General features: G+C 36.7%; 2 protein-coding genes and 1 non-coding gene across 4 annotated transcripts in view; 1 reads left to right on the top strand and 2 right to left on the bottom strand.

The window, feature by feature from the left end:
• The window catches only part of B3GNT2 (UDP-GlcNAc:betaGal beta-1,3-N-acetylglucosaminyltransferase 2), a 201,526-nt gene that overhangs the window by 166,836 nt on the left and 13,728 nt on the right, over nucleotides 1-20,962 (bottom strand). The window lies entirely within an intron of this gene.
• COMMD1 (copper metabolism domain containing 1) overlaps nucleotides 1-20,962 on the bottom strand; it is a 190,010-nt gene that overhangs the window by 72,545 nt on the left and 96,503 nt on the right. The window lies entirely within an intron of this gene.
• LOC131486502 (U6 spliceosomal RNA) lies at nucleotides 20,149-20,255 on the top strand. Its single transcript, XR_009249382.1, has one exon. It is a non-coding gene; the product is annotated as a U6 spliceosomal RNA (small nuclear RNA).

Consider the following 20,962-nt stretch of genomic DNA (forward strand, 5'->3'; position numbering starts at 1 on the left):
ATAAAGCATGTGAATTGGGCTTCATGTGCTAACTGCCTAGAGTATGACTTGATTTTCTTACTTCGTATAACTAAATTGGAGCTCTAACACTCTAGCATTCAAAATCATGGGATGAGACCTTTTTTTTTTTTTTTTAACAATTTCTCCTTAGAAATCAAAGGACAAAGACACTTCTGCTGTTCTGTACACTGAGAAAACTTTGCACAGTGATCCATGAAATATATCTGTGGTGATTGACCATTGTACTGCAACTGCTATGTATTTTATACTGTAACCACTTCCTGGTCAAGGTAGATATGGCCCAATTATAAAATGATGAGCCCTGGGGCACCTGAGTGGCTCAGTCAGTTGAGTGTCCGACTTCGGCTCAGGTCACGATCTCACGGTTCATGAGTTCAAGCCCCGCTTCGGGCTCTGTGCTGACAGCTCAGAGCCTGGAGCCTGCTTCGGATTCTGTGTCTCCCTATCTCTCTGCTCCTCCCCTGCTCACGTTATGTCTCTCTCTCAAAAATAAATAAAGATTAAAAAATAATAATAAAATAAAATGATGAACTCTGACCATCTGAAAACATGTAGGAAATATTGAAGGAGAGTTTATCATTACTAGTAAGAGTTTAAACTAAAAGGTTGTGAAAGAGAGAAGGGTGGGAAAAGACAAGAGAATTATAAATATAGTTGCTATGATGCAGGAAACAAAAGCAGCCAGTCCAAAGGGAGAGAAAAATGGACTGAGTGTGTACAGAGAAAGTGATTATGAAGAAAGGAGTAGAAAAAAGAGAGACAGAGAGAAGAAAAAGATAGAATAGAGGGTCAAAAAGAGATTTGAGTCCTGGAGCAATCCTGGAGCTAACTAGGTTCAGTTCCAATCCACATGCACCCTTATAATAAATCATCCATACTTTGACATGGTTTGAGTATGACTGTTAATAGAAACCAAAAGGACCAAACTTAATTCATAGTCTCTTACCTGATATTTCCAACCCAACAGGCTGAATTTCTAAATTCATAACCTCTTTTGGTACATTTTCTAACTTCAGTTTTCCTCAAAACTTAAAAGGTAGCAGTCACACCCTTTTACGGATGTCCCTCCTGTAATGTGGTATCTACTATATTCGCTAGCTGACCACCTAAGATTCAAATTTAACACCTAAATGTAGTAACTTGAGCTGGGCAATTTAAACAATCAAATATTTGAATCCTTACTATGCAAGGCACTTCTTTTTAAGAAGTAACTTTTAAAGAAGAGATTTTTGGGGCCACCTGGGTGGTTCAGTCAGTTGGTTAACCATCTGACTCTTGATCTCAGCTCAGGTCTTGATCTCAGGATCATAAATTCAAGCCCCACACTGGTCTCCATGCTGGGCATGGAGCCTACAAGAAGAAAGAAAAAGACAGACAGACAGACAGAGAGGAGAGAGAGAGAGAGAGAGAGAGAGAGAGAGAGAGAGAGAGAGAGAGAGAAAGAAAGAAAGAAAGAAAGAAAGAAAGAAAGAAAGAAAGAAAGAAAGAAAGAAAGAAAGAAAGAAAGAAAGAAAGAAAGAAAGAAAGAAAGAAAGAAATGTTGTTCTTCCCTCTCCTAATTTGCATTTGCACACCAAAAAATATACCACACTTGCCTTTGTTCATTAACAAAGTGAGTAGAAAGAAGCATAACTAATGCATATCCACGCAGCAGAAATCCCTTAAGAACTATGGTTTCCTCATCATTTCTGGTAAATTAGTCCAGATAATCTTGTTTCCAAAGAAACAAGGAAGTAAATCAGGTCCTGCTATATTCAGGTCTTTTTTAAATTAGTAAAACAAACAAACAAACAAACAAAACCTAAATGTCCCAGGAATCTAAAAAACAAAAGATTTAAAACAATATACTTTTATTTCTACCTGTTTTATTTTTAAAAATTTTTTAAATGTTTATTTACTTATTTTTGAGACAGAAAGAAGAGGGGGGAGGGGCAGAGAGAGAGAGAGAGAGAGAGAGACAAAGAGAGAGAGAGAGAGAATCCCAAGCAGGCTCTGCACTGTCAGCTCTCAGCACAGAGCCTGATGCAGGGCTCAAACTCACAAGTTGTGAGATTATGACCTGAGCTGAAACTAAGAGTCAGACGCTTAACCAACTGAGCCACCCAGGTGCCCATGGTTTTTTGTTTTTTTGGTTTTTTCAGTAGGCTTCACACCCAGTGTGGAGCCCAATGCGGGGCTTGAGCTCACAACCCTAAGATCAAGACCTGAGCTGAGATCAAGAGTCTGACACCTTAACTGACTGAGCCACCCAGGCACCCCTATTTTTGCTCTGTTTTAAAGAGGCTAATCCAATATAAAAAGAGCAGCAAGGGGAAGTCTATATGAGCCTATTAGGTTCCACTAAACAATTTTCAATTTCAAAGAACACACTTTGGGCTTTGAAAAGCAGATATAGCACTTTTACTAATATGAATCAATGGTTTCTAGAATAGTCAAATTTGAAGTAATTCCTCCTTAAACCAATTTCACAAAATCTGCATATTCTGGGCAGTTTTTAATTATCTTCCAATCAATCAAAAGTATATTCAGAATGCTTCCTATCTGTTCAGTGTAAGATATGTATCACACAATTCCTGTACTCAATTTTTTAATTTAACTAGAGAAATAAGAAACCATATGGTGGAAGAACTTGCAAATTATAAAGGGACATGTAACTAAGCGTTAGATGGTATTATACAAACTCAAGTACCTGTACAGGCACTGAAGAGTATAAAGAAAAGATGAACCATGTAGTAGAAAAGATCATTACACAGCAGCAATAGTCAACAGTTGTTGTCAATGTGATAGCAGATGTTAAGAGCAAATTTAAAGGAAGCCAAAACAACGCAGTTTCTATGTCAGGTAGATGATCTGAGTAAGGATCACTGGAATCCCACCATCCACCTTTTCTTCATAATTCATTAGAGATCAAATTCTAACTCTTCCTCAGAATACAAAACCATTTTTATTTTAAAAATCACAAAATAAAGGTTTTCAAACACAAAATTCAATGCAAATGTGGCATTATTAAAATAAGTAACAAAACAAAATTTAGTTTAACATAAATGGCAATAGGCCTCCAGAGTAAAGATAAACCCAATGAAAGATGATACCCTGGCTCTTCAGTTTAATGTAAAATTACAAACGAGATATGACTTAATCAATTTTAATTACCAAAGACTTTCACTTGGTGAAGTACATTTAGGGACACGTAGTGGTTTTTTGTTTGTATCTTACCAATGAGTATCATGCTTCGTGACATTTTAGTCAAGCCAATTACTGAAATAAAAAAATATCTATGATCTTTATGGGGCGCCTGGGTGGCGCATTCGGTTAAGCGGCCGACTTCAGCCAGGTCACGATATCGCGGTCCGTGAGTTCGAGCCCCGCGTCAGGCTCTGGGCTGATGGCTCGGAGCCTGGAGCCTGCTTCTGATTCTGTGTCTCCCTCTCTCTCTGCCCCTCCCCCGTTCATGCTCTGTCTCTCTCTGTCCCAAAAATAAATAAAAAAACGTTGAAAAAAAAAATTAAAAAAAAAATATCTATGATCTTTAATAATAGTGTTCAGTACTTAAAGGATTAAATATGAAACAGTATCTACTGAATGCATTTGAGTTTCCAAAACTCAACTGATTAAAAAGGAAAAAGTACTCATTAACACAGCAGCATTTATTTAGGAGTTAAGCATATTTTGTCTTCAGAGAACTGGTTCACTAGGATCAGGGCTGACTGTGTGTAACTACTGTGAAGATTAACCAAAGGAAGTAAAGAAGTCTAAAAGCGAAGGCAACCCAACCAGAGCTGGGGTTGGCAGGTGTGGGGCCAGATGGAGCAGAGTTCCTAAGAATAAAGAGAAAGAAAATGGAGGCAGATAGTGAAATGAATAGTTTTTTTTGTTTTGCTTTTTGTTTTTTTACTAGAGCAAGCAAGTTCTCATGCTATAAAAAATGAAAAGGAATAGTCAGTTAAGAGGTCAAGAAACCAAGGTCAATCACTAAGAAAGCTAAGAGTAGTGAGGCAGTGACCAGCATGGAGAGGAGATGAAAAACTGAGAAAACGTTTCATAACACCTCAAAGATATACTTAGCCTATGTATACTCCCTTTTATTAATTATTTGGAATTCTAATTAATGATTAGAACTAGAATTATTCTAATCTAATGATGATTATATTAGGATTAGAATTATTTGGAATTCTAATTAATGTTACTAGGTATTGTCAATTTTTGAATAATCTATCCCTTGTAAAAATAATACTAAAACAAAGAATCATCTGCATATATAAGCTGTAAACCTACACTGAAACCCTGGGGGGCTGTAAAAGAAAAAATTTTAAGAAGATACAGTCTTATATATATTGTATTTATTTTTATCAACTTGTAAAATATGTTAGTTCTTCTAAAGCTCAAAATAAATGGTAAAGTAATATATTTTGGATATTACCATATAATATGCTCAAATAAATATCAAATGTTAAAATTAAGGCTTCTAAAACATCAGGGAATATTTTAATTTCAGTATATGGTCTATTAAAAGACTATGTATATGACAAAGAATGATAAAAAATGGTGCTCAGAAAAGACAGGAAACACCATCACTACATATGAAGAATCCTTGCCAAGACAGTTAACCTAAATCTGAACAAGTCTCTTAGATGAGTGGTTCTCTATGGGGGCAATTTTTGCTATTGGGGGACATCTGGCAATGCCAGTAGACATTTTTGGTTGTCACAATTGGGGAAGTGGGGAAGGTGCTATTGGTATATAGTGGCTAGAGACACTAAACATCATCTTACAATGCATCTTGTATTGTTCCCCATGACAAAAAATTATCCAGCAAAAAAAAAAAAAAAAAAAAGCAAATGGAGACTGAGAAACCCTTCTCTAGATCTAACAGGAAATAGAGGGGTCAGAGAAACATGCTAAATTAAGAACTTCATGGGAATGCAATCAGCAAAATCTGGAACTTGGGAAACTTTATAGGACAAATGACCCAATTTCTTTAACTAATAAATTACAAGGGAGAAAAACAAGACAGGGGGATCTACAGAGTAAAAGAGACTTAAAAATCCTGTCAACCAAAGCTGATATGTAGACACTTTTTAAAAAAGGTTATACAACTGGCAAAATTTTTAACAATGACCAGACAGCTAATAAGATACTGTTAATTTTTTTCAGATGTCATTATGTATTGTGGTTATATATATAAAGAGACATAAGATTTTTACAGAATAAATGATTTCTGGAATTTGCTCCAAAATAACCCAACTGAACATTTTGATAAAAACCAAATACCTTCATCAGTCAAAATAATGGTGCTAATAAAACTACTGGATTCCTGAATTACAAAAAATATACGTTTACAGTTTAGATAAAGCATTAAAAGCTATTTTTAAAAGTAATGTTTTGCTAAATTATTATCATACATTCAACTAAAGTGTGTCAAAACTGGAGATAAAGACTCTATAATAACGTTCAGAGAAAGAGATCATCTCTCTACTCTCAGAAAATGACCTCCCTTCCCTTCCCACTGGAAAAATAAGACCTTAACTGCACACCTCTGCAGAAACTTAAAGATAAAGTGATCATGCTGGAAACCTCTGCAAAGATTCTTCCAGAAAACCACAATCAATGAAGTCATCTGAGCAGCAGGATTCTCCCTGGTGACTATCAGTTCCTAATATGTTCTTCCTGAATACTATGGCATGGTCAGTCACTAGGTCTCTAAGGTAAACTATTCTAAAGTGAAGAGGATTTTCCAATCTGCTGTTTCCTTTTTTTTTTTTTTTAATTTTTTTTAACGTTTTATTTATTTTTGAGACAGGGAGAGACAGAGCATGAACAGGGGAGGGTCAGAGAGAGGGAGACACAGAATCTGAAACAGGCTCCAGGCTCTGTACTGTCAGCACAGAGCCCGACACGGGGCTCGAACCCACAGACCGCGAGATCATGACCTGAGCCGAAGTCGGCCGCTTAACCGACTGAGCCACCCAGGCGCCCCTCTGCTGTTTCCTTTAATGCCCAAAACAGGCTAACAAAAACTACAAAATTTAGGGAATTAACTTAGTTGCTATTACTACCCATTTTTAGATTAATGCACAGGACTTGAAGACACTGATGTTCTTTTCTGTCACAAAATCATGCATAAGATTTAAATGTCTCCGAATGAGGCAGAGCAATGCCCATATTCCACATGGTTCTAAAGAAGTGTTTCCATGTTGACAGTAACCTTTACCTGACATGACGTATGTGACAAAAATCATGAGTCAAAACAACCCTATATAAAGTATGTTACTTAAAATAAAACAATAGTCATCTTTTTTTTTTTTAATTTTTTTTAAGTAAGCTCTACTCCCAACATGGGGCTTGACCTCAAGACATCAAGAGTTTCACGTTCTACTGACTGAACTACCCAGGCACCCCAAACAATAATAGTTCTTAGTGGAATATGCTCTTCTAAAAATTAGTAATAACACAGTCAACTCATTAAATCAAATTACTGTATAGATGGATCATAATGGTTTAGTGACTTGGCTAGTTAAGTACCAGAGGTAGAATTTAAGTCCAGGAATGTCAGGATCCAGAATCTACTACCTTTCCCCTATACTTTTCATGACAACATCATCTCCCTAGAGAACACAGTTGCCTTGGTATCAAAGAGTGAGGTATACCTCCAAAAAAAGACGGTCCTGGGTAGCTAAAAGTGATAAACATCACTGATCACAAAGCAACAGGTAGTTAAATGGGTTGCTGAGTTATGACTTAAGGTCTGACTGGACTCAAGCAGGCCTGTGTCTGAATTCTGGCTCTCTCTTCTACTAGTTGTATGATCCTGGGCAAATTACTTCACCTCTTTGTGCCTGACTTTCCCCATGTGCAAAGTAGGAAAAAGAACAGTACATCCTCACTGGGCTTTTGCTAATCTGTCAAATAGCAAATGATCTTCTAAAAATTATTATTGGCTTAGCACCACCTCCACTTTCTTCTCTGGGGTTGAATTTTTAAAAAAGGCACCAGGATTACACAGGAAACAGGAAAATTCTAGGTTGTTCACAGAGAGAACAGAACTAACAGACTTTATAATAGCATTAATGACTGCTTCTTGTTAAATGCCCATGTGTGCCAGTTATTTGGGTTTTTAAACCTTGATTAAAAAAACAAACAAGTGCGAATACATCACACTAAAAAGCTTCTACACAGCAAAAGAAACAAACAGCAAAATGAAATGGCAACCTATAGAATGGGAGAAAATATTTGTAAACCATCTATCTGGTAAGAAGTTAGTATACAAGATACGTAAGGAACTCCTATAAGTCATTAGCAAAAAAACAAAAACAAAAACAAAAAACCCCAAACAATCCATTTTAAAAATAGGCAAAAGATCTGAATAGACAATTTTCCAAAAGAAGATATAAGATGGCAAACAGGTACAGGGCACTTGGGTGGCTCAGTCGGTTGAGCAACTGACTCCGGCTCAGGTCATGATCTTACGGTTTGTGAGTTCGAGCCCCATGTCGGGCTCTGTGCTGACAGCTCAGAGCCTGGAGCCTGCTCCTGATTCTGTGTCTCCCCCTCTCTCTCTGCCCTTCCCCCACTCATGCTCTGTCTGCCTCAGAAATAAATAAACATTAAAAAAAAAGATGGCAACAGATACATGAAAACATGCTCAACATTACTAATCACCAGGGAAAGGCAAATCAAACCACAATGAGGTAACACCTCACATCTGTTACAATGGCTATTATTTAAAAACAACCAAACAAAAATAAACAAGAGACAAATGTTGGAGAGGCTATACAGAAAAGGGAACCCTAGTGTACTGTTGGTGGGAATATAAATTGGTACAGCCACTACTGGAAAACGGGAGGGAGGTTCCTCAAAAAATTAAAATCAGACTACCATATGACCCAGCAATCTCACAGAAGTGAGTATACATCTGAATAAAACAAAACCACTATCTTGAGGAGATATCTAATTACCTCCATGTTCACTGCAACATTATGCACAATAGCCAAGACATGAAAACAAATAATCTAAGTGCCAATGATGGACGAATGGATAAAGAAATATGATATATATACAAACACACAGTTGAGTATTATTCAGCCACAAAAAGAAGGAAATCCTGCCTTTTGTGACAATATGGATGCACCTTGAGGGCATTGTGTGTGTGTGTGTGTGTGTGTGTGTGTGTGTGTGTGTGTGTAAAATAAGTAAAATAAGTAAAGTGTGTGCTAAGTATAATAAGTCAGAAAGAGAAAGACAATACTGTTGTTCTCACTTACATGAGGAATCTAAAAAAGCCAAATTCATAGAAATAGAGAACAGAATGTTGGTTGCCAAGGACTGGGAGGTGGGGGAAACAGGGAGATGTTGGTCAAAGGGTGTAAACTTCTAGCCACAAGATAAATAAATTCTAAAAAAAAAAAAAAAAAAGGTAAATAAATTCTAGGGATCTGAAGTACAGCATGGTGAATACGGTACAAAGGACAATATTATATACTCAAAAGTTGCCAAGACAGTACATCTTGAATGCTATCACCACACACAAACACACACACACACACACACACACAGAGTAGTTATGTGAGGGGATAGAGGTATTAATCTTATTGTGATAATCATTTCACAATATATACAGGTATCAATAATCATGTTGTACACCTTAAACTTACATATGTTCTAAGGCAATATCTCAATAAAACTGGGGGGGGGGACTTAGTTGAGAGGAAAAGAAATTACAAGTCAGAATGGTATTATTTAAGTTTGGGTAGAAAATAATATTATAGTAAATATCTTAAATTTTCAAAATACTATGCTGATATAGGGTCGACAGGCCTGAAAAAGTAAGATACTCTGATATAATCATAGAACAACCTCAAAGTTCTTCCCAAAAGATTCAATACAAAATTCCTATTTAACCTCCCTGTAACGTAAACATCAACAGCAAAAGGTATATGTATAATTTACTTATGTGTAAGGTACAATCACATACACTATATGGAAATTCACTAGATTTGGAATTTTAAAAATTTTTAGGTCTTTCCTTTAGTTGAAAAAGATCCTAGGTCTAGTTTTTCTTTGTGCAGACTGCAAGTAAAATAAAATACTGTCTCCAAGACATTTAAATCCAAGCACAGTGCGAAGACTTCTTCTATAACCTCATCACCTAAATACTGCTAATTACAGTATAAAACACATAGGGAGAATATTTTATGACCAGAAAATATTAACACAAATATTTACGAACAAGTTTGAAAACCTCAATGAAATCATAATGTTAACTTTACAATTTGTCCAAAAACCAAGAAAAAATCTGAAATGTTATATCAAAGTTTAATCCCCAGGTCACTGAACTTCTCAATTAACCTTTTTCTTTACTATTAACCTAATACAGTAATGCATTTTCTCGGACACAAGCCAAAAATAAATTATTCAAGCCCTCCACCCTTTTCTACAACATTTTAAGTAAACAAAATGAAAACACTTTATTGGAATGATTAAAAATCAAAGAAATACATATTACTATTTCAGTTTAGTATGACTTTTTAAGAATAGAAAACAAAGCATTTCACCAGAAAAATATGGAAAATACTTAAAAGGATACAGAGTAAAAAATATAGATATCCCCTCACCCAAAAACAATCTCCTAAAACATTTTTTGTGTATTATTTTGGTATTTTTTTCCCGTGCAAGTACATATATATTTATAGAATTTGGATTATGATGGCTGTATAACACTGTACTAAAATGTCAATAGTAAATTTTGTGTCTTTTACCAGAATAAAATAATTTTTTTCATTTGGATTATGCTATGTATACAGTTATGTATCTTGCTTTTTTCCCCTCACACTGAACATTATTTCATGAACATTTTCCAATAAAAAATTGTAAATAATGGCTCATTAAATAATTTGTAAAAACATTACTTTTTAAAAATATGTTTATTTTTGAGAGAGAGAGAGAGAGAGCGAGCATGCACGCAAGCAGGAGAGGGGCAAAGAGAAAGGGGGACAGAGGATCCAAAGCAGGCTCTGCACTGACAACATCAAGCCAGATGTGGGGCTCACACTCACAAACCATGAGACCGTGACCTGAGCCGAAGTTGGACGCTCAACTGACCGAGCCACCCAGGTGCCCCAAAACATTACTTTTTTAAATGCCTGTATAGTATTAATTCATAGAGTGGTATAACTATTTATATGGTTATTCCCTAATCCTCCTTCACCAGCCCTCTATTCATTCTTCTATTAATGGACATTCAGTTGTTTTTAATTTACTACCACATAAATTTCAAATAAATATTTGCACAAAAAAATATTTGTTCAATCTCAGGTTGTTTCCTTAGGATAAATTCCTATGAGTACCCCTTTATCTCAACACACACACAACTCAATTTTTGTGTTCCATGTTTTTTAAGTAATAAAAGTTTACACTGTTAAAGCCACTGGGTGGTTTGGTTTTTTTCCTAACCTTGTCTCATTTTCCTCTCTCAACTCTTCAGATGTATCTACTTTTTTTTTTTTGATTACCATTCCATGAAAATTTTTTTAAGTTTATTCATATGTGACAGAGAGAGAGAGAGAGAGAGAGCGCGCATGTGTGCACACACAAGCAGGGGAGGGACAGAGCGGGAGAGAGAAAATCCCAAGGAGAATCTGTGCTGTCAGCGCAGAGCCTCCTGCAGGGCTCCATCCCGTGGGGCCCGATCCTGCAAACCATTACATCCTGACCAGAGCTGAACTCGAGAGTCAGATGCTCAACCAACCTAGCCACCCAGGCACCCCACCATGTATATTTTTTAAGTGACTTAGTTATTTTTTAAAACTTTATATAAATGGTGTCTGTGAAGTACATCTACTTCCCTTAATTGCACAGGAACCCAACTCTCAGCTACCAACACTTAGTATGGAGACAGAAAGACCCATGTCTTTAGCCTTACTCATCTCTTAACTCTGATTCCACTTCAGGTTCACAAACAAGTTTCTTTTTTTTAACATGACAAAGTCTTTTGAGTTTCTATTTTTTTTATATGTCACTTCTACTGGAGCACAGGGGGTACAAAGTATGAATTTATAAGAATTATGTTATTTAGAAGTACCCCTGCTCAATTGTTAAAAGCAAATAAAAACCTCAGATGAGAAAGAAAGCACATTCCAAAGACAACAAACAGCTAAATATACTGCTAAAAATACCCTCATGATTTGTTCATCAAGTACACTGGTCCCCATTTCACGTGAAGGGAGAGGAAGCACTGGTAAATAATATTAGATGACTGATCCTAGAATATCTGACTTATACTTTCTAGAACTCTCCTCCTTCACAATCAAAATTCAAAAAGTAAAATTCAAAAAATTCAAAAAGACAGCAAAAAGAAATGTCAAGAACTGTGGTTTAGCAACTTTCCTAGGGACCTACAGAAGAATTAAAAACTACATTATAGAGGGGTGCCTGGGTGGCTTAGTCAGTTAAGCATCCAACTCTCCATCTAAGCTCAGGTCTTGATCTCAGGGTCATGAGTTAAACAAAACAAAACAAAACAAACCCAAAAAAACTACATTATGGTAAAAAAATTAATAAACAACCTACACCCTGAATTAGACACTCCCTGTCCTCCACATATAAGAGTAAACTTACACATTCACAGGTTGGGGTTCTTTTATCTAAAATATGTCAAAAGGAAAAACTCACTCAACCGCTACCTCATTCCATATACTAAATAAAGTCAATCAAAGACCTAAATATAAGAGCTACATGGAAGTATATCTTAGTGACACAGATGTGGCAATAGATTCTTAGATATAACATCAAAAGCATGAATAACAAAAGAAAAACTAGATAAACTGGAAAGAAGTAAAGTTGTTTTTCTGTGTTTTCATCTTTCATCTTAAGAGAAAGGCTAATTTTATAGCTATAAACTATATTTATATTTTATATAAATATATTTTATACTATATTAGCATAGCTAATTTTATAAACCTTATGATATAAAAGGCATTAACCTCCTTGACTCAAAGAGTTTATATGAAGAGGAAACTGAAAAACTTTCCACCAAATCCAGCATGTAAAATAACTGAAGCCATGCCATGGCCAATACTTCTCCAATCCTATACTCTTCATTTCTCTTATCTATCATTGACCCCCTCCAACTTCACCTCCTTCACAGGCTTTATTTACTTGTCCATTAAAGGTCCACATTTCTCGAAGTTCTGCTCTTGGCCTTCCTTCTGCTCCTCAATAATCTGTTGAATTCGATAACCACTAAACAAATGCTCCTAATTCCCAGACCTCTCCTTTTGCCAAGCCTACATCACTGAAAACCAGACCCCAAATTTCCAAGTTCCTAATAAACATCTCAAGAACAGTTCAGCAAAAAAATAGAACTTGTTGGTTTTGAAGATTCTCAGTCTCTCCAGATGCAAACAATATTAAAATAAAAATGGCTTCCAAACAAAGTTCAAATCCAAGGCATTGCCAAGAAAACATGGTCTAGAAGATGAGGTTGAGAATGTAGCTATAAAATTCTTTGTCATAACTTCAGAAAGCTCTGAGGTAGTGCTTCTGAGTACCACTCAGTTCAACAAGCAATCCTTTAAAGATTTTAAAAGTACAACTCACAGATTCTTTTAATTAAACACTAGAGCTTCCAACGAGCTAAAGGCCATTGTCCCTTAGCAGAATCCCAAGACACAAAATAGCTTATCTCACCGAGATTTTTAAGTGTGGCTTTTTATCTAATGGAGTGAGCCCAAATAAGATTTATAGGAGATCCATAAAGTTTTTAAGAGAATTATATGGGCAGAAACACTGCCCATTTGGACTGAAAGGAACACAAACAGTATAAAATAAAGAGTCCTTTCAGGCAGGGAACTACACAAATGCAATACAGGCTACCTTTCATAGAAAAAGATAACTCGAACTGTAGAACCAAAAGCCCAGGAGACAAAACTAAGAGCCATGGAGAAATTCCCAGATTCTGAATTCTAATCAAAGAACTACCAACCTGTGTTTAGTTGAATTTAGAAGCAGTACGAAGTAATGGCACCTTTGTGACAACATTTTCCCTCCTTTTGAACAAAAGGGCCTACAGAGGTTATCTTTGTCTGTCTGGCCTGACCACTACATTCTCGGTGTGTCAGGAGCAGATAATTTGCCTCTGGTTTCACAGATCTTCAGAGAGAGAGGTAATATACTCAAGGAGCTGAAATTAGGGAACTACACCTAATGAGGCAAAAACATCTATGCTCCATCCAAACCTAGACTTGATGTACATAATGATAGCCTGCACTATAAGCTGATACTATAAAGGAAGAGACTTTTGCAGGATATTGAGAGGGGGCAAGTATATTTTAAATGTGAGAGGAACATCAACAATTTTGGCCAGGAATGTACTGTAATGATTTAAAATATGTTCACAAATTCTTTGACACCTCCTTCAAAAGGTGGAGCCTAATTTCCTTTCCCTTAAATGTGGGCTAGACTTGGAGACTTGGTTCTAACAATAAAAAAAAAAGAAAGTAACTTCCAAAGAATAGAGTAAGGAAAGGGGAAAATGGTTAACTTTACAACAGAGAAACTTGGTAAACACTACCTTCACGTGTGACGAAGGCTAACATCAAGAGTCAGGTCATGTGGACTGCACGTAACGTCTAACATGGTGTGATGAGAAAGGCACTTCACCTCTGCTATAATCTTTCCCAAAACCTGTAACTCCAGTCGAACCATGAGAAATACAACAGACAAGCCCAGAATGGGAGACATTCTACAGGATGACTTAACCAGTACTCTTCAAGACTGTATGGTCATGAAAACTAAGGAAAGATGAGGGACTGTCACAGACCAGAGGAAGCTAGGGAGATGCGACAACTATATACAATTTAGGCAATTTAGTCAGCAACTTAGTGGTACAACTGATTGGATCCTCGAACAGAAAGAGAACATTAATGGAAAAACTGGTAAAATAAAAATGAAATCTGTAGTTTATTTAATACCAATGTACCAAAGTTAGTTTCTTATTTTTACAAACACACCATGGTAATATAAAATGTTAACAGGGAAAACTGAATGAGGAGAATAAGGGAACTCTTTCTACTATCTTTGCAACTTCTGTGTAAATCTAAAACTATTTTCAAAATAAAGTTAATCTATAACTTTCCCTCCTCCCTCCAAGATCATACCTATTTCAGAGGGTTGGTAAGAGGACTGGATGAGTCAATGCATAGAATAGTGCCTGGAGTATGAAGAGGATATAATAAATAATAACTGTTACTATTCTTATATTAAACACTATATTTGCTAAATGGATGAAAATTAAAACATGATAATGCACCAACAAGAGCTAACTTATTAATTCCATACTTGTTATACTGCTCTATTCCCCATTATTTCCCAGCAAAAATAAACTGTGGCATATACATACTTTAAAAAAAATGTTTAATTTTGAAAGAGAGAGAAAGTGGGAAGGAGCTGAGAAAGAGGGGAACAGAAGATCCGAAGCGAGCTCCATGCTGACAGCAGACAGCCTGATGCAGGGCTCAAAGTCACAAACCTTGAGATCATGACCTGGGCCGAAGTCAGGTACTTAACCAACTGAGCCACCCAGGTGCCCCTACTTTTTTTTAAAAACAGAAGTAATGGCGTACCAGTCAGTGACTAAGCCATACAAGGCACTGTGGCTTCCTGCTTGCTTTTTCTTTCTTGGATCACTCACTATGGAAGAAACCAGTTTCTATGTCACTCTATGGCCAACAACCAGAAAGTAACTGAAGCCTCATAAGTGAACCCGGGTATAGATCCTACAGTCCCAGTCAACCCTTGGGATGGCTATAGCTCTGGCCAATACCAATGCAACTCAATAGGAACCGTGAGCTAGAATCACTTAGCTAATCTCCTCACAAATCCCTATCCCAAGTCCTACATGAGATAATAAATGTTTGTTAGTTTTAAGACCCTAATTTTAGGGGTCTAAAATTATCTACTACTATGTAGCAGTAGATAAGTAATATATGGATTCTCACCCTTATTAATTCATTCAAAAATTTATCTAACACCTGTTTTAATATTTTGAGGCTTTAAGGGATACAAATATTAATAATAAATTGTAGGCTTCTTGAAGGTATAAACTAATAAGACAATGTAATGGACACATAATTGGTTTTGTTTATACAGTATGCCTAATTCCTTTGCAAAACTACTTACTTATTCTGTGTAGTATCAGCTGTCAATCTACACCTTATCCTTGTCAAAGAACTGGACAAATATTACAAGCTTAAATTACCCTAATTCCTATAAAGAGTGACTTCTCCATGGATAGCTATGTGACCTAAGCAGGAAAAATAAGCATCAGTCTTTAATCAACCCATATATATTGGGAAGAGAGAAGCATCTCTTTCCCCACTGGTATTGCTAAGCTGAAAAGATGAGTATGGACCTGATAAGTAAGCTTGTTTACAGAATAAGATGAACAAAGCCAAGACATATCTAAAGCCAGGTACCATTTTTTGGGTTCCTAAGTACATAACCCACATAACTCATTTTTTTTTTTTTTTGCTTAATTAATTTAGACAACAATATACATGCTTTGTTTTCTCTTTAAAAAAATTTTTTTTTTTTTAAATTTTTTTTTTCAACGTTTTTTTTTTATTTATTTTTGGGACAGAGAGAGACAGAGCATGAACGGGGGAGGGGCAGAGAGAGAGGGAGACACAGAATCGGAAACAGGCTCCAGGCTCCGGGCCATCAGGCCAGAGCCTGACGCGGGGCTCGAACTCACGGACCGCGAGATCGTGACCTGGCTGAAGTCGGACGCTTAACCGACTGCGCCACCCAGGCGCCCCATCTTTAAAAAATTTTTTTAATGTTTATCTTTGAAGGAGAGAGAGACAGAGCACAAGCGGGAGAGGGACAGAGAGAGAGAGGGAGACACAGAATCCAAAGCAGGCTCCAGGCTTTGAGCTGTCAGCACAGAACCTGACACAGGGCTAGAACTCACAAACTGTGACAGCATGACCTGAACCGGTCAGATGTTTAACGGATGGAGCCACCCAGGTGCCCCGTGTTTTTTCTTTTAAATCTTTGTTGTATCAAATACTAAAGTTCAAAATATCCTGAGAATTCAGATTATCAGAGCCAATTGACATAACTGGGGAGGAATTCATGACAGAGGTATTTAGTAGTATGGACTGTGAAGAAGAGAAAAAATTTTACCACATAAAAATGGGGAGTGGATAAAGAACATTCTAAAGAGCAACAACATACACATATATGGAAAACAGAGTTCTGCTTGGTTGGACTATACAATATATATAGGTGATTGGGCATAGAAGCCTTAAATTATTTTCTTAGAAGACAAGGCTGTTTTCTTTAGACTAAGAGAGTGTATGAAGGGGAACTATCACAGGATGACCAATCAAATTCATTTTGTGATCAATACTATTTGATGTGACCAGTCATTTAGCTATGTACTCACTAGCTTTATCATCATCATTTGGTTCATGCTTCTCTACATATCCACAAGACTATTAAATGACTTATTAAAATTCAGCTATACTTCCTTTGTTATTGACTTCCTCTAATCTACTTATGTTAATAACCCTGGCAATAAAAAGAAAGATGAACTTATTTGGCAGTTAATCGGAGCTGGTTCCTAGTGACTACCACTCATCATTTATTGCTACCTGCATCTTGAGCGATACTGCTAAGCTCTCTTTAATTAATTACACACAGAGCTATCAAGAAAGTTCAGAAAAATGAGAAACCTGAAACTTAGCTTCCAAGTTCAAGAGTCCCACTTTCTCTATTCCCAATTGAGAAATCTTTTTTAAAAATCCACACAAAAGTGCTAAGAATGGTCTTATACCATACAGAAAAATTAACTCAAAATGAGTCAAAAACTTAAACGTTAAGAGCTAAACACATAGGGGAAAAGTTTCATGACACTGGATTTGGCAATGATTTCTTAGATAGGACACCAAAAGCATGGGAAACAAAAGAATAAATAAACTGGAGTACATTAAAATTAAAAATTTTTGTGCATCAGGGGCATCTGGATAACTCAGTCAGTTGAGTGTCCAATTCTTGATTTTGGCTCAGGTCATGATCTCATGGGTTGGTGGGATCGAGCCCTGCATCGGGCTCTGTGCTGTCGATGCAGAGCCCACTTGGGATTCTCTCTCTCCCTCTCTCTCTGTCCTTCCCCCACTCATGCTCTCCCTCTCCCTCTCTCTCAAAAATAAATAAACATTTTAAAAATTTTGTTCATCAAAGGATATTATCTAAAAAGTGAAAAGGAAACCAACTGAATGTGAGAGAATATCTGCAAATCATATATCTGTAAGGGACTGATACTCAGAATATATATAAAGAACTCCTATAACTCAATAATAACACCAAAAGCAACACCAACAACAAAAGGTTAAAAAATGGGCAAAGGACTTGGATAGATACTTCTCCAAAGAAAATTTACAAATGGCAGATAAGCATAGGAAAAGATGTTTAACATCACTAATCATTAGGGAATCAAAACCACAATACCACTTCACACCCATCTGGATGGCAATTTATTAAAAGAGGGAGGGAAGGAAGGAAGGAAGGAAGGAAGGAAGGAAGGAAGGAAGGAAGGAAGGAAGGAAGGAAGGATTGACAAGGATCTGCAAAATCTGGAATACGCATGCATTGCTGGAAAGAATGTAAAATTCTGCAGCCACTGTAGAAAAACAGTTTGGTAGTTCCTCAAGACGTCAACATAGAATTACCATATGACCCAGCAATCCCACTACTAGGTATACACCCAAAAGAATTAAGAGCAGGGATTCAAATAGATATTTGTACATCCATGTCCATATCAACATTATTTACAATAACCAAAAGGTGGAAAGAATTCAAATGTCCATCACTACAAATAAATAAAATCTGGTATATACATACAATGGAATAGCCTTAAAAAGGAATGAAATTCTGATACATGTTACAACAGAGATGAATCTTAAAATATTCTACTAAGCAAAATAAGCCAAAGGGCAAATATTCTATGATTCCACTTATATGATGTACATAGAACAGGGAAATGTATACACACAGAGAGTTAAAAGAGGTTACTAAAGGCCAGAGAGAGGTAGGAATGGGGAGTTACTGTTTAATGGATGTAGAATTCCTGTTTGAGGATGATGAAAAAGTTCTGGAAAGAGAAGAATGGGGATGGTTACACAACATTGTGAAAGTGCTTAGTACCACTGAACTCTACACTTAAAAACGGTTAAGTGATCAATTTTATGTTATGTATATTTTATACAGTAAAAAAAAACAAGAGCTAAGAATGAGTTTGGGCCAGAGGCCTTCTGCATTCATCTTGGCAGTAGAGCAGGGGCATACATGGAATGAAGCCCGCAGCCAAGCAGCCAGTATACAAATACTAGAAAAACACAAGCAGTTTCCACATTGCTGAGCATGATACACTGTCACCCTGATCTTAGCACAAAGAACTTACATCTAAAATTATTTCCAAGTCCTATTAAGGCTTGGTGTCCTGGCTTCCTTTCAAGCACCCCATCTGTCCCCAAGAATAGAACCACAGAGTCTGAACAGCAACAATCTGAAAGAAGTCCAACACCAGGGGCCAGCTGTTGGCAGGCGACTAGTCAGAAGCTGAAAACTTGAGCAGTGGCAAAGCCCCATTCTCACAGGGTCAATGAGTTTACAAAGACAAACACTCAAACCTCTCTCTCCCTCTTTAAATCGTTTTAATGGGGGGCGCCTGGGTGGCGCAGTCGGTTAAGCGTCCGACTTCAGCCAGGTCACGATCTCGCGGTCCATGAGTTAGAGCCCCGCGTCAGGCTCTGGGCTGATGGCTCGGAGCCTGGAGCCTGCTTCCGATTCTGTGTCTCCCTCTCTCTCTGCCCCTCCCCCGTTCATGCTCTGTCTCTCTCTGTCCCAAAAATAAATTAAAAACGTTGAAAAAAAAAATTAAAAAAAAAATCGTTTTAATGAAATATAATATACATACAGAAAAGGACACATCTTAAGAAACAATAGTTTCTTTCAAAGTCTGGTAGGAAAAGTTTAAGTTCAGGAAACCCAAATGCATCTCTTTATAAATTTGGAGTTTAAAAATAAAATTACTTCAGCACAAGCAGCATTTTCTCAGCAGCCAAACGTTAAATAATTTCTTTTATTTATTCCCAAGTGGAAGGGCTAATTATAGCTATTAGAAAACTCAAGTTGTGTATTGGATGGTCACCTTAGCAATAAAACTATTAAACTAGGATCATCAATTTAAACTAACATACTTATGCAAAAAACCCAAAGAGTTATCTCTAATCCTCACTTTCTTTCCTTTTCTATATGCCTTCCAACTCATCTCAAAGCAACTCATCTGCATTCAAAACATTTCTTCTGTCTGCTCACTTCTTTCCACCTTGACTGCTAAAATTATCTCCATCTTCCCTGCTAATATCATCTGACCTGGACCACTACAATAGCTCCAAGTGTTCTCCTGGCTTCATTTTTTTCCCCCTTTGGCACAATACTAATTTTTATTAGTTATCCCTGGGCTTGATAAATTTTGAAACATGTTACAAAAAAATTTAAAAAGGAAAAGAAGTCAAAATTGTGGAACAGAATTTGTCAGAAGACTATATAACTCCATTTGGAAATGCAGTATGAATTTTGGCTCTGTTCATTCTGGATACTTAGCCTTGCTAACAGAAAGAAGGATGGAGTTTTTTGTTTTGTATTTTATTTTTACTTTGAGATCTCATTTTACCTAAATACTATCACACAGAGATTTGGAAGCAAAAAAAACAAACAAACCAAGAATTGCTTTTAACGTGCAAAAAAACCAATTCCAATCTTAGTGAGATATATATATATATATATATTTATTTATTTATTTTTTTTTTTTTTTTTTGCAGGGCGATCTTGGTATCATGGCTTCACTCTGGAATGTACTACAATCCATCCTTCACACATGAATCAAAGTGATCCTATAAGAACATAAATCATGTTGCATCATTCCTTTGTTTGAAACCTTCCAATGGTATCCTAATTAGGGTAAAAGTCGAAATTTCTTACCAAAGCCAACTGCTTGCACCTTAGCTGTTCCCTCTCTATTTTGTGCTCCTAGATCAGCCTGCCTCCTTAGAAAACCCTTTCCTCGTGCTCGCTTCGGCAGCACATATACTAAAATTGGAACGATACAGAGAAGATTAGCATGGCCCCTGCGCAAGGATGACACGCAAATTCGTGAAGCGTTCCATATTTAAAAAAAAAAAAAAAGAAGAAAACCCTTTCCTCATTCAACCTAAAACAGTAGCCCCTTACTTTGAAGTGGGATCTGGGCACCACTTTTTTTTTTTTTTTTTTTTTTTGAGAGAGCATGAGGGGGAGAGGCAGAAAGAAAGGGAGACACAGAATTCCAAGCAGGCTCTGCACTATCAGCACAGAGCACGATGCTAGGCTCAAACTCACGAACCTGTGAGATCATGACCTGAGCCGAAGTCAGACACTCAACCGTCTGAGCTACCCAGGTGTCGACACCCATGGACATCCCTAATTTTTTAAAGCTCCCTGGGTGAGTCTGATATTCAGTGACATTGAGACCACCACACTAAATGAGTCTTGCTTTTGCTTGCAATAATTTTTCTGCCAACTTATTTCTTGCTACTTCTTTCTGCCTATGGGTTGAGAAACTGAAAAACCAACATGTAGGAAGTGATAAACAAACAAATAAACAAACAAACAAACAAAAACCCAGAAACGACCAGTATCAGAAACCTGTATTAAATCCTACCAAAGGTCACACCTATCTGTTAAATGCAAGGGCTATAGTCATAAACTCTGAAGAATTCATTCTGCCTGTACCAACTTTTCTTAGTTCATGACTCTCAGCTCTGAATAGGAGATTTGAAGTTGTCCAAGAAATCAAATGCAAATGTTACCTCCTCAGAACTGCCTTCCTTAACTTTCTGGG

Source organism: Neofelis nebulosa, chromosome 9 (genome assembly GCF_028018385.1).
Source record: "Neofelis nebulosa isolate mNeoNeb1 chromosome 9, mNeoNeb1.pri, whole genome shotgun sequence".
Taxonomy (NCBI): domain Eukaryota; kingdom Metazoa; phylum Chordata; class Mammalia; order Carnivora; family Felidae; genus Neofelis; species Neofelis nebulosa.